We start from the raw sequence: 18,248 nt of genomic DNA, 5'->3' as shown, positions 1-18,248 counted from the left end.
GCTCTATGCTTATAAATAGCAGCTTAAATTTCTCTGTGGGAGATTCTCCAGCATGCAATATTAATAGAAATAAATCTATCTAGAAGAGTTGTTGGAAGGGGAACCAGTGTCAGATAGTGATCTTGGAAGGAGATCTGGAAGTGGAAGCAATCAAGCTGGGGGAGTGGGACAAAGAAAAGCTACAAAAATGGTGCTGGGAAATGGAATGGGGCAAAGCCAGGGATCACAGAAGACTAAAGGTTGCTGATGGTGTTGTAGAGCAGTGTAGACCTTGCAAACATAAAGTTTTCTGGTTAGTAAAGGCAGCATTGAGGAGAGACAGAGAAAGAAAATAGCCAGGAAAGTGCCATTTTAAATTAAGTAAAAATACATCTGAAAGGCACCAGAAAAAAGAATTAGTGACTGTAAGGTGCATGTTCTTGGAGTGTGTGGAAGGAAATGAGAATAGGGGCACCTGGAGCACATTCCTTTGAGGGGGGAATAACCTCAATGCTGAGGTGGGGAGCCAGAGGTCTTGTGGTACGGAGACAGCTCAAGACTTGCAACCCCACATGAGAGAAGCTGTGTGGTAACCTCAAGAGGGACATGTTTGTGTGCCATGCTGGGTGTTCTCAGTGATGCACAGCCCAGAGTGCTGCTGACAGTGTGCACAGCTTATAGAAGCTGTGAAAGAAACGTCCTTTCTGCCCTCCCCGTTCTTATTCCCCCCTCCATCTTTATTCTGTATGGGAGACATGGAAAACTTGGTTTCTAGTGGGTTGGTACAGTCAACATATGACTGGAAATAACATCAGCTTTCTGCATTCGAGTCTCTGAAGAAAGGTCTTGCTGTGTGTCTTTATGTATAGCATTGTTGTTTTTGTAGAAACAGACAAACACAGCATGATAAAAACATTCTTGTGCTGTCTATAGTACAACATAACTCTTGTGCTATGTAACACAAATTAATAAAAATGACTGAATTAAACCATAACTAATAGCAGATGGAAACTGTGGTTTAGTCTTATGTAGTCTCTCCTTGTTAATGAACTTCACATGCAGATAAAATGGGAGGGAGATAGGCCTTAATAAGGGAAAATGTTTGCCTTGTCATCTGAAAACACTTATGCTCCTGGGTGAAGCCTGCATGCTCAGCAATCCTTTCTTGTGCAGAGCCAGAATGTTTAGAAATTGAACTATTGTTATTCCTGGGTTGACAAGAATATCTCCTCCTCCTAGAGCTTTAATTCTTATCTTTCCTCTTTATGTAGCCAGGGTTGGTCAGGGGCTGTAAACAGCCTTGTTTTAGACTTCCTGGTATTTCCCTATGCCATTGCCATCCTCACATGTGATAAGACGTGCCTGCTGGAGCTGAACCAGGGAGTCAGCCTCAAAGGGCCTAAGGTTTATTGCCACAGCTAATGCTGGGCTTGTGCCTTGCTTTTTAAAAGTATCCTGTCTGCTGTTTACTGTTTGGAGAGAGTCTCGAGGAGAATTGTTTCAGGTTTCGAAGTTTAAATACAGCACCATCTTCCCATGACTTGTACTTGTCTGGTCAATAAATATGCTTGAAAAATATTTTAGACATAAAGTGACTGACTTAAGAAATTGTTTCTTTCAATACATCTCTCTTTAAGGCTTCTCTGCCAATACCATATTTATGTGTAACATAATTTTTCTGTGTTTTAACTTGGAGATGATTCATTGGCCGTGAGCTGCTTCTCATGAAGTGTTTGTGATTAAGTCTTTACAGACAGCATGGAGCATCGGTAGCGAGATTTGAGAAGACAGGTTTTGTAAACACAAAATCCATTCTACCTGGAATGTGAGTGGAATGGTTCAGCTCAGATTACATTTGTGCTTCGGGGTAGTGTTGGAATTAAAGCTGGGGGTTTTGGAGCTTCTTTGTTGTTTTTTTTTTCCTAAAGGCTCATTTGTGGTCTTCCGAGTTTTGCACTTTCCTATTACTTGTTGTAAGACCTAGAGGCTGCTTGATACTTACAGGCTTAGACTGAAAATGCTTTTAGACTTGATGTGAACTTAAAAGACTTAAGAATTTTCTCCCTGTTGTATTTACTGAAAGTAGTTGCTGTGCTCAGCAATACAACTGATAGGATCCATTTCTAATGGCACAAGTATTTAATATTGAAACACCCCTCTTGGGCAGCAGTTCTTGAAGTTGCATCAAAAACTGGCTGATGTGGAGATATCTTTGGGTGGGAGAAAGGAAGAGGGGGATTTTGAGAACTAGGTAATTAAAGATTGCTGTGGTTATGATGTTTTGGGCTTAGAAAATTACAGAGTGCTATGCCACATACTTTGAATATGCAAGTAAGTTAAAATATTTTCTTTAATACATATGCTGTTCTAAATAATTATATAAAGCTGAAGGGAATTTTTGCCTTTTGGAATAAACTTTACCCTACTCTTAAACATATGTTCTCACTTATTGTTGATAGCTTCTTTAATACTATAAAAAACTACAGCAGGTATTGCAAGAATTCAGTAACTTAATCTTAACCCTTTGAAGTTAAGTCCTGTGAAATGTATGTCATGCTGATACCTTTATAAAAACATAATGGAATTAAAACTAAAATCTGTTATTAACACTAAAAGTAAGATCATTAATACAGTTTAGAACTCACTTCTGTGACAGTGAAAAGTCTAAGATACTGAATCCTAGACACTTTCTGGGCCTGAATTAGTCATCGGGTATTTTCTGTGACAGTGAAACTTTACGAACTGAAAAAACAAGATTTGCTTTAAGGGTTTTGGAAATGTCATTGTGTAATAATGTTTATACACCAAGACAGCTGGAGAAAGTAGTTGTGGTTGACTGTAAGCTGTAAGTGGGATTTTTTTTTCATTACTGCTTAAATGTTGCATCAGTAAATTGCTTTTCTCTGCTTTTCTTTACTGTCAAGCAAATCCAGTTTGATCTGCTGCAAACCGAGTACTTTGGCAACTTGTTCTCTGTTAAAAATGGTAGAGATGGCATTAATGGGAAAACAGTTGCTTGCTTTGTAAGTAGTGCAGTTAAGTTATGACTAAGTATGTTGATTTGGCCAACACAAACTCCAGACAGATTTATTTATTTTTTTTAATGGCCTTTCCACAAGAGTGTCACATGGTGGTTTGTTATTGCCCTGTGTATGGTTGAGTTTTTCAAACCAAGCTGCTTTCTGGTGAAATTGAAAGGGGTTTTAATTACCTTTTTTTAAATATATTTTGATCACTGACATGTGGTGTTGAATGGATTGGGGAAGGCTTGTCCCTCTCTTAGCTTTTGTTACTTTTTCAAGCTCTTTTATTTCTTTTTTTATGGCTTTACTGATTGTATACACAATAAAAATGTTGCTGGCTCCCAAAAAGACAAAGTTTTCTAATTTTTTTTACTATCTAGGCAGGAGAAAGTAGATCTGTTTGCTTTTGCCAAACAAGATTGTTTTTTCTTAAATTGGCATCTTACCTGCTAACCCCCAAAGGCAAATTGAATATGCTATTAAGAGTTCCTTGCTGATTTTAGAACTTAGGGTGCTAAATCTGTAGAACCTCCAAATTGAAGGCTGCTAAATCTGTAAAACTCCCAAACTGAAGCCATGGTAATGGGATTATGAGACTCTGAGATGAATTCTTAATTTTGAGAGGTCTCTCTTATCTACGTGCCTGTCATCACTTCCCTCTCTGGTTCAGGGAAGGCTCTCATGGTCAGTGCCTTAGTGTCAAAGGTATTGGGTTAAGATTTAATCAACTGGTAATAATGGGTCTGAATGATAGCTCAAAACAGTGGTACTACTTCACTCTTTAAGACATAACACCAGCCCTTCTGTCAGCCCTGTTAAGAGGATGTTCTGTGGTATCTTATTTGTCTTTTCTGGAAATTCGTGTTCATATTTGTGATATGAATTTTCCCCATTGTATTACAGCTTTGAGCAGAATGACTGGAGCAGAGTAGAAAAAAGGAATGCAGCAAATGAAAGGTTTGACTTAAGTAAATGTTTTGGTAGTTCTTAATTGGATGTGGTTATCTCTTCTGTGAGCTGCTTCTGGGTAGCCTTCCATGGTGTGCCATGTCGTGTAATGATCCATGGGCCAAACAAGCACTTGTGGCTATTCCATGGAGAAGGGCAGATAGAATAACTTTGTTCCACTGCTTAAATTCTTCTTTTCTCACAGTTACCACCTTCCAGTGAATTCATACATGGACAGACAGCTTCCTGAGAGGTTGTCTGTAATTAACAATATCAAGTACAGTAATTTCACGATTATAAGCCGCACCATTTTGACTAAAATTTTGGTGTGAGCCCAGAAGTGCGGCTTATAATCAGGTGCGGCTTATATATGGACAAAGAACAAAAAGTTGCTGTTTTAGTTTGGAGGACAGGTGTCTGCTGAGAAAGGCAGGAGCTTCTCTTTGAAATGGAGAATGTAAACCCCCTCCCTCCAAATTATTATAATTTTGAAATCAAGGGGCTTTCAGGCAAAGATATGGGAATTAGGAATAACAGTTCTTTTCTAAGGAAATTACAATAGAAATACAGTACTACAAAGAAACAAACTCCAAACCCTGACAAAGTCAGAGTACAACCTGACACCCTGTCAGGCAGGGTGTTGGTAGCAGTCCCATTCCATGGTGGCTGCATCCTCCTGCAGTGACAGATGTGATTCAGTTGGAGCAGTGCTCCTGTACAAGGTGCGGTTTCCCTCCGGAGGTCCAGTGGTGATGTGGAGAAATCCAGTTTTCCTCTGGAGTCCAGTGGAGAAAGGGGCTCCCTTAGTGTCCCAAAACCTCTGTTTTTATCTTGGTAAGAAATGTTGGGCTCTTCCCCCTGGCTGGAGCAACTCCCAATGGGATGCAGTAATTTTATCAGTCACACAGTGGGACTCAATGGCCATTAGCAGAAAATGACTCGCTAGAGGAAGGATGGGTTGTGAAAAGATAAAGAACAATGCCCCGTCTGGTTTCAGTGGATGGCCCATTAGCAGAATATCTCCCACAGAGATAAGGATCACTAACCCCACCCTCAACAGATGGTGATAGAATAGATACCTTTTATCACACTCTGTATTGTAACGTGAGGCTTATATTCGTGAAATGACATAGGTGTAGATGTGGCTGCTGTGTGCAGCAGCTGTGCTCCAGTGCCTGGTCATCCTTTGTCCTTGTAAGGTCCTGGCAGGAGCTACACAGAATGAGCTCAAGGCATGGTAGGATGTGCACCAGCGTGGCTGGTACAGCTCAACCAGGGCAGGAGGCAAGAGACCTCATTTAGCACCAAGGAAGTGTTTGATGGTCAGTGAGATCATTTACATCTGCAACAAAAGACTTTGTTTCCCCAATTTACCAAACTGGGCTGTTGTTACTTGAATGTGAAATCCTGCTGAGTGTTTATAAATCAGGGTGCAGACAACTAATAGAAGACCTGAGTGGTGAAAATATTCTGAAAAGTCAATTGGTTGCAACACTTTTGGAAAAGGTTTGAGTGAACTTTCTTCCCAGGAAAACTTTTTAAAATTCTATAGTGTATGTTTAGTACACTTGTTTCAGATATACCCTTATTGCAGGATGAGCTGTAGTTATACCTGACGCCAGAAACAGAAGCATAGAAACTTTTCTTATTCAAGGAGGATGATGAAGAACACTTACAATAGGGCTAATTTGGAAAACAGGTGAAACTTAAAGGATATTTTGGTTTACCTGCTTCCTGGTCCCAGAACTGCTACCAGTTTCCATGCAGACAGATAAAGCTCTCTAAGTAGGGAGAGAAGTCAGGCCTAGCACCTGTACTTAAGTGGGTCAAGTGGAAAAAAAGCACAAGTATTCTGGAGCCTACTTGCAAAAACATTGCAACAAATGTGAATTGTTAGATAAGTTTTTTAAGTAAGAAGTTCAAAAAGTGTTAAATAAACATAAGTGTGGATTTACTCAAACCAAAATTCACAACCAGTCAAATCTCCTTTTATTGCATGGTATCCAGTCTTTTTTGGGAGGAACAAATGTGTTCTTAGTTTAGTTAGTTATTCTAATGGCTTTTTCTGTATTATAAGCAAGGATGTTTCTCTAAATACCATAAAGTTGGTGAAAAGCCCTAAATAGTTTCGTGGATCACTGTCAGACCAGAGGATGTGGAGACTGAATGCTCTCTGCAGGGTTCTGTCACTAATTTTGACTTAAGTGAAACGTTAAGGCTGTGCAGTATTAGCAGCAGATGGTATCAAGCTTGGAATTGCTGGTGAGTGTGCTGGAAAATGTGGACAGGGCTTAAGGACTGAGAAGCAGCAGTCTGGGAAAGAAGAAAACATGCCTTTTGGATGAGGACAAGAGTCAAGATCCTCCATTTATCATCTTTGTACAAGAAGACTGTGGAGGAGTGGAATCAGTTTTGTGCAAAGAGTTCTGGGGATGTTGCAATTGAGAAGCCAGATATGATTCTGTTAACACAGCTGCAGCAAACAGCTTGGATGTACTGTAATATGTAAGCAGGATGAGTTTCTGCATATCACATGATACTCCTTCATGCTAGGCTTAAGCATTTCACTTCAGGAAAAGCTCAATTACAAGACAATATAGAGGAAAGTAAAGAATGAAGTCTTGAAAATGTAATTTTTTTATTCACAGAAAGAATGAGGTATGTTTCCCTTACAGAATGGAAGACAACAGAGGGAAGGAAGGGTTTTCTTCAGGTCAGGTATAAATACAGAGAGCATTTTTCAGTCCAGTCTCTCTGACAACAGAACCACTGGTGATGTGCTTAAACTGCAACAGAGAGAGTGGAAATGGACACTAGAAAAGAACTGTGACCCACTGAAACAGATTGCTTGGGAAGACTGTGGTATTGCCATTTTTAGAGTGCCTCATAAGGCACAGATTAACTGTGTCTAGACCATGTTTTTCTCCCTCAGTCCTGAGAGGCAGGATTAGCTGATTTATTGAGCTGCTTTCTAACCATTAGAGTATTAGAAAATCCTAGAAGGGTTTCTAGAAAGCAGGGACATTCGAATTAAAAAGGTATCAAAGTGGTTAATGGCACACTGGGCCCGTGTTAATCACCTTCTCATTTTGTGATAATGGGTCTTGCTGTCAAAATTGCACATCTGTACTCCCTCATTTCCACTTCCTGCTCTTCAAAGAAAGTAATATTGCACTGGGGGAGAGGGGGAAATACTTTTATAAATCTTCTGGCTCACTTCCATTTCATGTCTGTAAATATCTTCCAGTTGATACACTGTGTGTGTACTGATGGCTAGACTTCCAGAATCATCTTTCTTCCCTAGTTACATGTAAAATTGCTTTGGGGATGAGGGAGAAATTAGACTCTTCAAACCCCATGGTAAGTTTGATACCAGATTCTAAGATTTCAGACTACTTAGCTCATTCCTCCAAATCAGAATTAAGATATAAAAGAAACCATTCCCTCATTAGCAGATAGCAGCTTTTATCTTGCATGCCTTTTTTTTTTCTAAACCTGGCAATTAAAATGCATGAATGAGAGGCAGTGTACTCTGGTAGCAGTAACTTGGGCCTGGGAGACAGAACTGTCAGCATCTTAATCTTAGACATGTTGTTGAATTATGATTTGCTGAAGGGCATGTTTAATTCCTGGCCCTGTTTTCCACGCACAGAATGTAATGCTGTAAGGATTAATTTTTGTCTGTAGCTATGTAGAATTAAAACTCTCAGACTTGTCTTTCCTCATTAAAAGTTAGTATGTAAGTCCAAGGTTTTCATTCAGGAATTCCTAAGTTGTGTTAGAATTCTTCTGCTACATTATTCTCAGGTTAAAGAACGATGATTTAGAATTCTGATAGGTTAAAAATATTTTACCCTGTGGTATTTTCCTTAGTTTATGTATATGGAAAATGCAAATTCTTTTTTTCTTCCTTTGCTTTTTTGATTCCCTGCTGTTGTTGAAGACAGCTCCTTTCTCAAAGACTCAGATGTATGGTGAAGTTTTTTTACTTAATTCATGATTTATAAGGATACAGAAAGATTGCAGAATTTAAATTTTACTGGAATCCCAGTCCTTTTATTTTCTAAGCAAGGAGGCTGCATTGGTATAAGCTGGTTTGTCTTGGAGCATTGATACAGCAATGCAGCCAAAGGATTTATTTTTTAATTTAAGTTCCTTTAGAGGGTAGTACTGCATGATGTCATTCTGGTTCAACAGACCAGCAGTGTTGAAGAGTGAGAGGGCGTGTGGGGTCTTTAGGGCAATGAAATACCTTTTCCAAGGCTGGTCTTTAGGGCAATGAAATACCTTTTCCAAGGCTGGAGCATCAGGCTGAAATCCCTGCAGGCTTCTTCCTGCAGGTGCATGTTTAAAGTTAGGTTTGCACAGGCATTTAAATTTATTATTGTGCTGTCACCCTACAGGGTTTATAATTCTTTCAATGAATTCTTTGTAAAAGAACTGGCATCATTTTTTAAAAGGTTATGTTGAATTCTTGTTTCCACAGCACAAGTTGCCATGGATATGTCAGGTTCTTAATGTTTGTTTACAGAAGAATGAGGTAGAGAAGGTTTATGGTAGCTGTTTTCAAATGCATGTACTGCTTTCAAGTGATGCTGTTCTCACTGGAATTAATGTAAATTCTACTGTCTGCTTTGAGAATTAAGTTCACTTTGAGAAGAGTTAATGCAGAGATGTTCATGTGTGTATCCTTACTTTGCATTAACTTGTCAGTTGTTCAGGTTACTTTATTCCCTCTGCGGTAAAACAACCCTGCTGATTTTGTGTGCCCTGTGTTGTGTGTTGGAGTCCTGTCAGATAGCATTGAAATAGGGAGGCAATGCATGCACCTTGAACTAAGGAACTGCTGCTGCAAAACATGCTGCATCTCGTGCACCTGCACAAAGCAAAGAGGTCCTAGACTTGTGTGATTGGGAAAAGGGGATGGCGAATTTTTTCTGGCTAAGAACTGACATAACAAGGAAATCAAGCGATAGAACTCCTGCATGCTTAGATGAAATGCCCATAAGAGAACATTTGTATGTTGTATTACAACACTTCATGTTTCTGATCTCTTCTCTGCCTTCCAAGTCATCTGTTTTGCTCCTTCCTAGCTGCACACTTTTCTCCCCTTCCAAAATAAAGACCACAAAGATATATGTGTTTATGTAACCTCTCAAATCTTGATCCATTAATACGAACTGCTGACTTTGGAACCCATGCAAACAACCTGCACAGCACCAGACTCTGCTGTCAAGTAACCACTAGAAAAAGTATGTGATTAAACCAAAAGTCAAACATTAACTTGTTCCTTTCCCAGATCGCGCTGGAAGAGGTGTGGGCAGGCATGTGTGAAAGCTGAGGAAAACAAACCCTGTGTTTGTCACAGTGAAGGTGTCACTAAGTGCTGCTCATGTCTCACTGTAAGCTATGCAGTCCTGAAGGATGAGACGAACAACTGCTGCAGGACACTTGGTTCGGTTTTGGGTCAAATAGGCAAAAGAGTAGCAAAAAGTCAAGAGGCAACATAGTGGAAAAGAATGAAAAGGTGAATGTCCTGTTGTGGAAAGTGGAAACTAAGAGAGAAACATCTATTGAAGAAGCAGCTGCTAAAAATGGATGACCACTCTTAGTGGAGTAAAAGAATTAGCAGCAGCTTTCTTGGTAAAATTGGTCCTTGTGTACATTCTGTGAGAATTTAATTGTGAAACTCCACATCCACAATGACTCTGTTCCCTTCAATTCATAATCAAAGGTGGTTTCTTGAGTGGGGAGAAGCCTGGGCATGGTCATTCTGTATCAGTTGGTTCCCACAGAAGCTCTGCTGTCAACCTCTTAAAGTTACCTCACATGTAAAGTTTATTAAAAGTATTTTGAGAAAAGTGTGGTAGTCTTACACCTTGTGTATTCCAAAACCTTGAAATGTCTCTACAAAAAGTGTCTTGTGTGTTTTAAGATGTGTAAATGAAATACCCTCAGTGTGCTAATTTTAGTGCAGTAGGTCTGAGTTTCCAGGTGAAGGTGACAAGATGTTCTCTGGGTTTAGTATCCATAGCAGAGGTGCCTTTGTGAAGTGACAGGTACAGAGATAGCTGTGTTTGAAACTATTTGTGTTTCACAGAAGAGCTCTTTCATTGCTTTTATAGATGTAGTGCAAAATATCTTGAGTGGTTCATGCAAGCTAAATACCACCCCCATTAAACATCTTCATTTTCCATTCAGAATGAGCAATGTGGAGTCTGTAGTTTCTGCACCTCTGTAGAAATAGTTTCATTGGGTCCCTCCTTGTAGCCAAACATGCAGTCAGGAGTGTGTGCCTGGGAGGGAGCCCTTGAAGAGCAGTGAGACAAGCTGTAGTCTAGTTTTCTTTGACCCAAGCTCAGCTTCTTTGGGAAGAAAGTGGATGTGGATCTGAAGACAGGTCCAGGACTAAATGAAGTTGTGAGAATCTTTACTGTAATTGCTAAGAAGTGAATTTCTAGCTTCAGGTTGTGAGGCCTGATGTGATATTGGCTGCAAATGCTGCTCTAATATAGCCCATGTACAAACTGAGCAGGATGCTAAAACATGGCAGTGCTTGGGGATGAATGCCTTCTGCAGTCCATGCTTATTTCATTTTATTACATGTTGCCTTAACAATGCCAATCTGTCTCTTCTGATAACCACCTGTGACCAAATGTGTTTGGGTTAGAACGCATTTATGGCAGTTCAAGCCTAATTCCCGAGTAGTTTTTTAGGTAAAAAGCCACCATGTTTTTGTTTAGTGTGTTGGGTTTTTGGTTTTTTTTTTTTCAATCATCCCATAGGTTGATTTGTCATACCTGGAGATTGTCTGTACACAGAAAGGCCACTTGGCCCTAGTGACAGGGAAGAAAACCCAAAGTGCTGTGTACATCTGCTCAGTTACCTCATTTTCCATCAATCCTCTTGGCCTTACCCAACAGCCAGCTTCTAAAGCTGACACTACCAACCATCAAGATCATAAATATTCACAGAGTAATCTCTATTAAATGTGTTCAGGTTAACCCTTAATATACAGTGAGAAAATGCCCCAGAAGCAGAATGTTGGGATAAAAAAAAGATACTCAGAATTTTGTTCTCTTGTTCCCAATGGGGTGACTGCTCTTATGAGTGTCAATGTGAAGGAAGCTTTCATATTGCTCTTCTGGAATAGGTCGTGTGATATGGATTGTGTTTTGTACTAAATTGCAGGAGGCTTTAAAGTGAGAATGCTCAATATATGACAAATGTCAAGTTCTGTTTTGCTGGAAAATATTTGTCTGTTTTTCCTCAAGGTGTGTTCACATAAAAGATCCCCTGTTGTGTGCAAGAGCTGAAGCTTGTTCTATGAGCCATAAAAATCAATCTTAATATTCTGAGTTTATGAGATTTAAGTCTTCAGTATTGTTGTTTCTCTGTAATCTGCTTTTGGTGTAATTATTTTCCTTTGAGAGAGGAATGAATGTGTATTACTGCTTAGAGTCACATTTGAGAAGTTTGTCCCAAACCATAGGTTAGGTTTTAAAACTTAAAAGTTCCCTTTGTACGCAGACGGGATATGGGAGTCTCCTGAGAGTTTGTGATTTGCACTTCTGTGCTGCTTTGTGCAAACAGTACTTGATAGCAGGAACTTGCCTCCAACTGTGTTCTTGCAGGAATTTGTTATTCTTGTTCTCAGGGGGTATTGCTTGTTTGATCCACATGCTCTTTATTAATCTTCCATGCTGAATGCCTGAAAGAAATTGTGATAGGCAGGTATGGTCAATTTAATAAACGGAGGCGTTTTTGTATCTGTTGGAAATGTCACGAGAGGACCTCTTTGCTGGCTGGGGCTGTGACTGTTCTGTAAAGCTGCCAGGGTCTGAGAAAATTCATACTGAGAAATTGTGTTTTTGAAGGTTCTTGAAGGGTGTGGTTGAATTCATACTTCTCTTATCCACGTAAGAGAAGTAATGTATAAACAGGATGCCGTGATTCTCTCTCAAAGCAATAAAGAAAAGGTATGTGGATTTACAAAATAAAGGAATAAGAAATTATTCCCAGCTATTTTTTAATTCTCATTTAAATGCCTGAACTATTTGATCTTGTTTCCTGTTGCTTTTAGTGACAATTTAGCTGAAACTTTGAGAAAGGATTCTTTACTTGTACTGCTCTTGATGTGATGTCCATCATCTGTGAAGTCATGACCAGGTCAGAGACCTAAGGCCTTGGAAGACCTTTATGTTTTATTGGGGTTTTTTGTGAAACATAGATGTATTAATTTTAAGTATCCATTCTTCCTGTATTATTCCTTTCTCCTCCTTTTGGGATTAACCAAAAAGCAATTATCAGCTACTTAGTGCCAGAATTCTGTATTCTAATTTCTGGGAAAAAATCTCTTAAATAGAGAAATCAAGTGAATTACTGTAAGCATGTGATTTTTTGTGAAACTCTGAATTAAGCACATAAAAAGTCACTCTTTTCAATGTCTTGCTGTGCTAAAAAGAAGGATTTTTACACAGGGAGAGTTCTGCATACTTTTAAAAGCGTAGCAAGAATGCCAGTGTTCATAAGTAAAATGCACTTTCAAATATAGTGGCAATGCACTTAAAGTGCATGTTATACAGTCTGTTTACTGGCTCATTAGTTACCTATATCCTTTACTTTCTTGCTATATATCAGTTTTTACACATTTCAGGGAGTAAAAAATTGATCTGAGATTGATTCTTCTAAAATTTCTTTTTGGATTGGCATTTGTGCACTTGGTGTCACTTCTTGAGCGGGCTTTTTACTCTGTTTTCTGTTTCTGACTAAATGGGATGGATGTGCATGTTAGGGACGTGTACTGGGAAGTCTCTGCTAGGGATTCCTTAGGTCTGTAAAACTCGGGAAGTGCAGGAGCAACCTGCTCAGCCTCCTGGCCTAGAAACTGTTGTTGCACAGAGGCGCTGGCATTCCTGCAGACAGAAACTCTTAACTTTTGAGTTATAATGGTGGTGGAGGGAGTCTGAAGTGCAAACACACGTTACTGGAGTATTGTGTGTGTTGTTATGACTCATATTTAGCAAAAAGACCGTGGCTTACCTCAATCCTGCATAGCTGCTGTTAAACTTTTATTTGTTTTCCCTGATATTTTAGACTTTTTAGCAGCTGTCATTGATCGCAGGGTTGAACAGTGTGAGAGCTAGTTGGAAACAGGTGGTGCATGCTCCAAATATCTTGAGATACAAATGATGGTCAACAGTGTTACTGAAATGCAGATATTTGACATAGCTTATGTTGGTTTTGTTTCAGCAGACCTTTGGTATTCTTTGCTGTGGGGAAGTACGTACAACATTCGAAAATGAATTTAGGCGTAAAATACTGCTGAAACATCAATTCATTTTGAATTGCTAAGGCTGTACAAAACTAGCATAGAATTTGTTGGCTTTATTGTAGAAGGTATGGATTAAAGCAACAGCAGGATGTCACAACTCTCAGCTGAAAGACAGCTTTGTATGGAGCATTTCATTTAGCGTGCTGCAATTCCCACCCCGAATATTCCCATGTCCAGTGAATGTGGCGAGTGTATAACCCAGAGATACCCTTGCATAGCACAGCGATATCTTTCACAAGCAGGCACTTTGGGAAGGCTCAAGCTTCAGGCAGGATCTAGTATTTTGTACCTTATTTCTTTTGCAATAGCCTGGTGCTGTAGCACAACATTAGTTTTGGGTCTTAAATCTGTTTGCAAATTGAACCTTGTAAAGTTGCAGCGAGAAGTGCATCATTCTGAGTGTTGTAATTGAAGACTTTAGAGAAGAAGAAAATTGAGGTGATTAATTGGGCCTCCATAATTCAATCAGTGGCTGAAAGGCTCCTATTAAACCTTTTAAAAATATTTTCTGTATCTCTGTGCAATGTTGTTTTGCAAATCTGTTCAGTCAAGTAAATGAGGGTTGATTCAGAGCTTTCTTTTAAGCAAAGTCCCTAGACCATTAAACTGGCTAAAATAAATGTAGGCATTTGGTTTTCATTAGTGCTGTAACTGAAACAAAAACATTTTAATGACTGATCCCAGAGTGTTTTGAAGTTTGTGCAACTTTGCTAGGAAGGTATTTAAACTGTAGTATCAGTTGCAAGTTGGCCACAAGCCAGGTTTCAAAGCGAAATGTTGGGTTTCCAGAGTGTTGCAAAACAGTAAAACTTTGACAGGGGAGAAGTACTGGAAGGTAGTTACAATAAAATTTGTATTCTATACAAATAAAATGGTGAAATGAAATTATCTACTAAAAGGAGACAGTGACAGTGTTCATGCTGTACTACAGTTTGCTGCTTTGTTAAAGAGATATTTTAGTTATTTGGAAGGAAACATGATTTTGAGCTTTAATACTTACTTAACAAAGTATTAACTTTGCCCAAGAAATAGTGTGCATTTTTAGGTGGGCTTTTGGTATCTTAAACTTGCACAAAATGAGATCCTGCTTCTAAGGGAAAGAACTTCATATATTGCTTACAAGATCTAATTTAAGAAGTACTTTTTGAGAAAATATTTAGTTTGGTCTTGAAACACGATGGCAGTGAAATCTGATTAAAAATTAGCATTTGGTCTTGGGCAACTAAAATAATCTACAACTTTCAATTTGTGGGAGAAGCTGGAGATTGTTAAAGCACTGTAAGATGAAGGTAGCTTCTTCTGTATCACACTGTAGTCACAATAATGTCTTGGGATAAGCCTGCAGAAATTGTTGAAATGTTCTGGGTGATCCAGGTCAGTTGAGGAGGCAGGGACTGGATATCAAGAGTTTTGTCATGGCCAGAGTGCATTTTTGTGGTTGCTGCTTGACCTAGGTACCAAAAGTACTGTTTACTAGAACAGTCTTAGGTTTTGGTGTCTCTGTTTTATTTTTTGTGTCCAGTTTTCCACTTGGTGTGTTTATACTCCACTTTATACATTCACTTTTTAGGAATAGTGTTCTTATGTAGAAATTTTGCATATCATGAAGGTTTTATTTGAATGCCTGAAGATTTTTACACATGTCAAATAATGAAAGGTGCTGCCCTTCTGGAATGGGTCTGAAAGGCAGTTTGTCTTTCCTCTCCTCCTGTATTCTGTCTCCGGGATATCTCTTTTGTGGTTTCACTGTTGGGATGTTCTAGCTGAATTGTATCATCTCCTGAAGCTTGTGGAGAACATTGTGTACTTACACTCTCATGCTCTGCTAATGGAAATAAAGGAACTGATGCAAACAAATGTTTACTTTGTTTTCTTTAGCTACAGGTTAGAAATATATTCACATTGAAGTTGATTTTGCTGGGCCATGTAATAGTCATCTGACCACAAGATCATAATAGAGATTAAAAATTTTGCTGAAGATACCTTGCCTCAGCACAAGATTTTGGTAGTACCAGTTTTGTGTTGTTCCACACCTGAGAAGGAACAATTTGTCATAATTCAGTTTAAGAAAGCTTCTTTTTGTGATCATAAAATGCTAGAAGCTCATCTATAATTACAATGTTCTTTGAAACCACTTCAGTCAGTTTTCCTTTTTTCATATCTTCCCCCATTCTAATAGTCATTAAAGGTTCATAAAAATACTGTTTTCAAGTCTAATTTTAGAGCTTAATTTCTTGAGAATATTTAGTTGAGATTTATTACTATTTGGTAGCACCATAATCGTAGTACTGAAAGGAAATACTGACTTGGTGCTAGTACTAACATGAAGAGAAACATCTGATCTAGCCTAAGGAATTAAAAACATTAGAAAGGGAAGAGCTGTTCAGTACCCTTTTGCTGTACCATTTATTCACTACTTACTTTTAATATTGTAGTAGTCTGAGGAGAGATGAGATGGAGATGGCAGAGGACTGAATAGCTATGAGAAGGCAGAAAGAAGGCAAATTCTTATTTGTATCAGGCCTGTCAGAGCGCTGGGTGTGTGTAGGAGCAATGATGCTTTTTTGCAAGTGTGGAGGAACAGAATGAGCGGGAAGATAATGCACCATTATTAAGCTGGAGAAGAGGCATGGTGACAAAGAACATGGAATCTTACTATCTCAGAGTGTGAAATTATTTGAGCTAGAGGCATGAAAAGGTTAACATCTTAAACAGCAGATAGTTGCCTCTCTTCTAATAGACCTTCTGTTGGCATTAATAGTACAAGCAGCTAAAAGTTCCTGACAACCATAAAAATTTGCAGTGCACTAAACTTTGCTGTTTTCCATGGTTAGCATCATGTGGCAGGGAATTTTAAAGGCTGATTGATTTCAAAGACATTAAGGTGACAAATTTAGATTTTTATTGAATGTTCCCTTGTCAGGAGCAGACAACTTGCTTTGCTTCTGTTGTATTTCTCTCCACTGTTAGGCTGCAACTGGGAGCAATATTCTTTCTAATGAGACTCCTGAGCATGGAGCTGCAGTAAGAGCAGCAACATCTGTCTGTAATAAGGCTTTGCTCTCTCTCCTGCTCTATTTCCATATGCCAAATGCCTGGTGGCTTCCTGCAGCTGGATCTTGCTCAAAGCAAGTGAGGGGAAGAAAATGAAGGTGCTGTGTGCAAACAGGAGATGCAGGCAGCTGAGGGGGAAACAATGGAAGGTGGGAATATAAATTGCAAGCTCAGGAATGTGTGAGTTATTGCAAGGGAAATAACTTCTGTAAGTTCAGTGTCTTTTTGGTATGGATGGGCTTTTTCTCCCCTCCAGAAAAGGAGAAAGAATTACAAGAGTGCAGTTTTACTAGGGAGAGTTAGGATGGAAGGTAGATGGAAATTCTGTGATTGGGAGATGGTTTCTTGATGCTGATGGAGAAGAAGAAAAGCAGGGACTTGGGGAAAGATGCTGTAGTACTGACAAGAACTTTACTTTGAGAGAAGCACTTGAGGAATCAATCAGGAACTATGATGAAGAGGTCTTGGGTGGCAGTTGCATTAAAGGTAAATTTTACAAGTACAGTAATTGACTTTTAAACATGAACTGGTCAAATAAGCCATTATTATCTCTAAAGAACTGGAAACAGCAAAGTTGAATGTATGGGATTTAAAAGCCAGTTAAGTAACTGAGGATTGTTTTTACTGAATCTTTTTGCTATTTTCATTGTTCTGCTTGTAATTATTTTTATATCTAATTTGACTCTGTTAAAAAGCAGGTAGAACAATTAAATGATTTAAAATATAGTGCAAAATAAGTGCAGACCCAATGGGTGTGCTTGGATGAGATGGAAGCTGGGCACAGGCTGTGGAGAGTGAGGTCCTGCAGCAGGGGAGGGTGTGCCATCAAAATGACATCAACACTTCACTTAAACATCGATCCTGCCTGTGGAACCAAAACAATTTCTGTGTGATTCATGGAATTGTTGACTTGTCAGGGTTTTTTCCTTTGGTTTGCCTCATTGCCTGGACAAGTAATGAAGGTGACTGTAGGAATACTTGAAATTTAGAATTAAACTTTTCCATTTGAGGAAAGAAGTACTTTGTCTGGGTGAAGATACTGCCATGGTTTCTCTATAGAAATGGAAAATTTATATAAAGTTTTTAGGTGACAGAACTGGGAGTGAAACTTGCAAATAAAACTTGCATGCATGTGCTTTCCACATTACCCACTCAACATCTCTAAAGCCAGTGGTTGGAAATATTTATCTTCTACATGTCCAAGCAGAACTACACCCATGGAATAATTCCTAAAGATTAGAGAGATACTGTGTGTTCATGTAAGCCTTGACAGTTTTAGTCATTTAGTTGCAAAGTACTTCTGTGACAGGGAAAGCAGCATCCAGCATTAAGTACTTCTACAAATTTATTTGCCTTGTAGAAATGCAAAAATTGCAGTTCTTTGTTTATAAGAGGTATGGTTTGTTTGGAGATGAGACAGTTTGGCAACATGGTGCAGAATTGATGATACAGAGTTAGGACTTCTGTCATTTCTGAAACCTACCTTAAAAACGTCATAGACTCCAAAAATGAAACATTGTTCAAACAGTTTAAAAAAAAAATCATAAACTCCTAGGGAAAGCATTTCTTGTAGAGTTGTCCATTTTGTGGTAATCATACTTTTATCTGAAGAACCAGAGGCTTAAAAAGTTCTTATTTTGTGGATTGATTCAGCACAGTCATTCCTGTATTTCAGTCACAGAAATGTAAATACCTACAGTTGTATAGACTGCAGTGTGTTATAGCTGCTTTCTATGAGAGAAAGGATTTCATGAGCTGCAGAAAGCAGGAATGCCTTTTCCAATCCATAAACATATATGCTTCAGTACCATTGCTAATGGTTTCTCCTAACCTGATAAATACTGGAGAGAACTGTTTTGTTTGTATTGATTTACATGTGATTTCTCCTCCTAAAGGTGCATGCCTGTCTA

General features: G+C 38.8%; 1 protein-coding gene across 2 annotated transcripts in view; it reads left to right on the top strand.

Moving 5' to 3' along the window:
• The window catches only part of DISP1 (dispatched RND transporter family member 1), an 84,352-nt gene that overhangs the window by 4,148 nt on the left and 61,956 nt on the right, over positions 1 to 18,248 (top strand). Inside the window, exon 1 of one of the 2 annotated variants that reach the window (XM_033056501.1) lies at positions 3,939 to 3,959. The exons of the other annotated variant lie outside the window; for it this stretch is intronic. The gene's annotated coding sequence lies outside the window, so the exon portion shown is untranslated. Of the gene's footprint in view, positions 1 to 3,938; positions 3,960 to 18,248 lie in introns of those variants that run through there. 2 annotated transcript variants of the gene reach the window in all.

This window comes from Catharus ustulatus, chromosome 3, assembly GCF_009819885.2.
Source record: "Catharus ustulatus isolate bCatUst1 chromosome 3, bCatUst1.pri.v2, whole genome shotgun sequence".
NCBI classification, from domain to species: Eukaryota; Metazoa; Chordata; class Aves; order Passeriformes; family Turdidae; genus Catharus; species Catharus ustulatus.
This window is presented reverse-complemented; position numbering and strand designations above follow the sequence as displayed.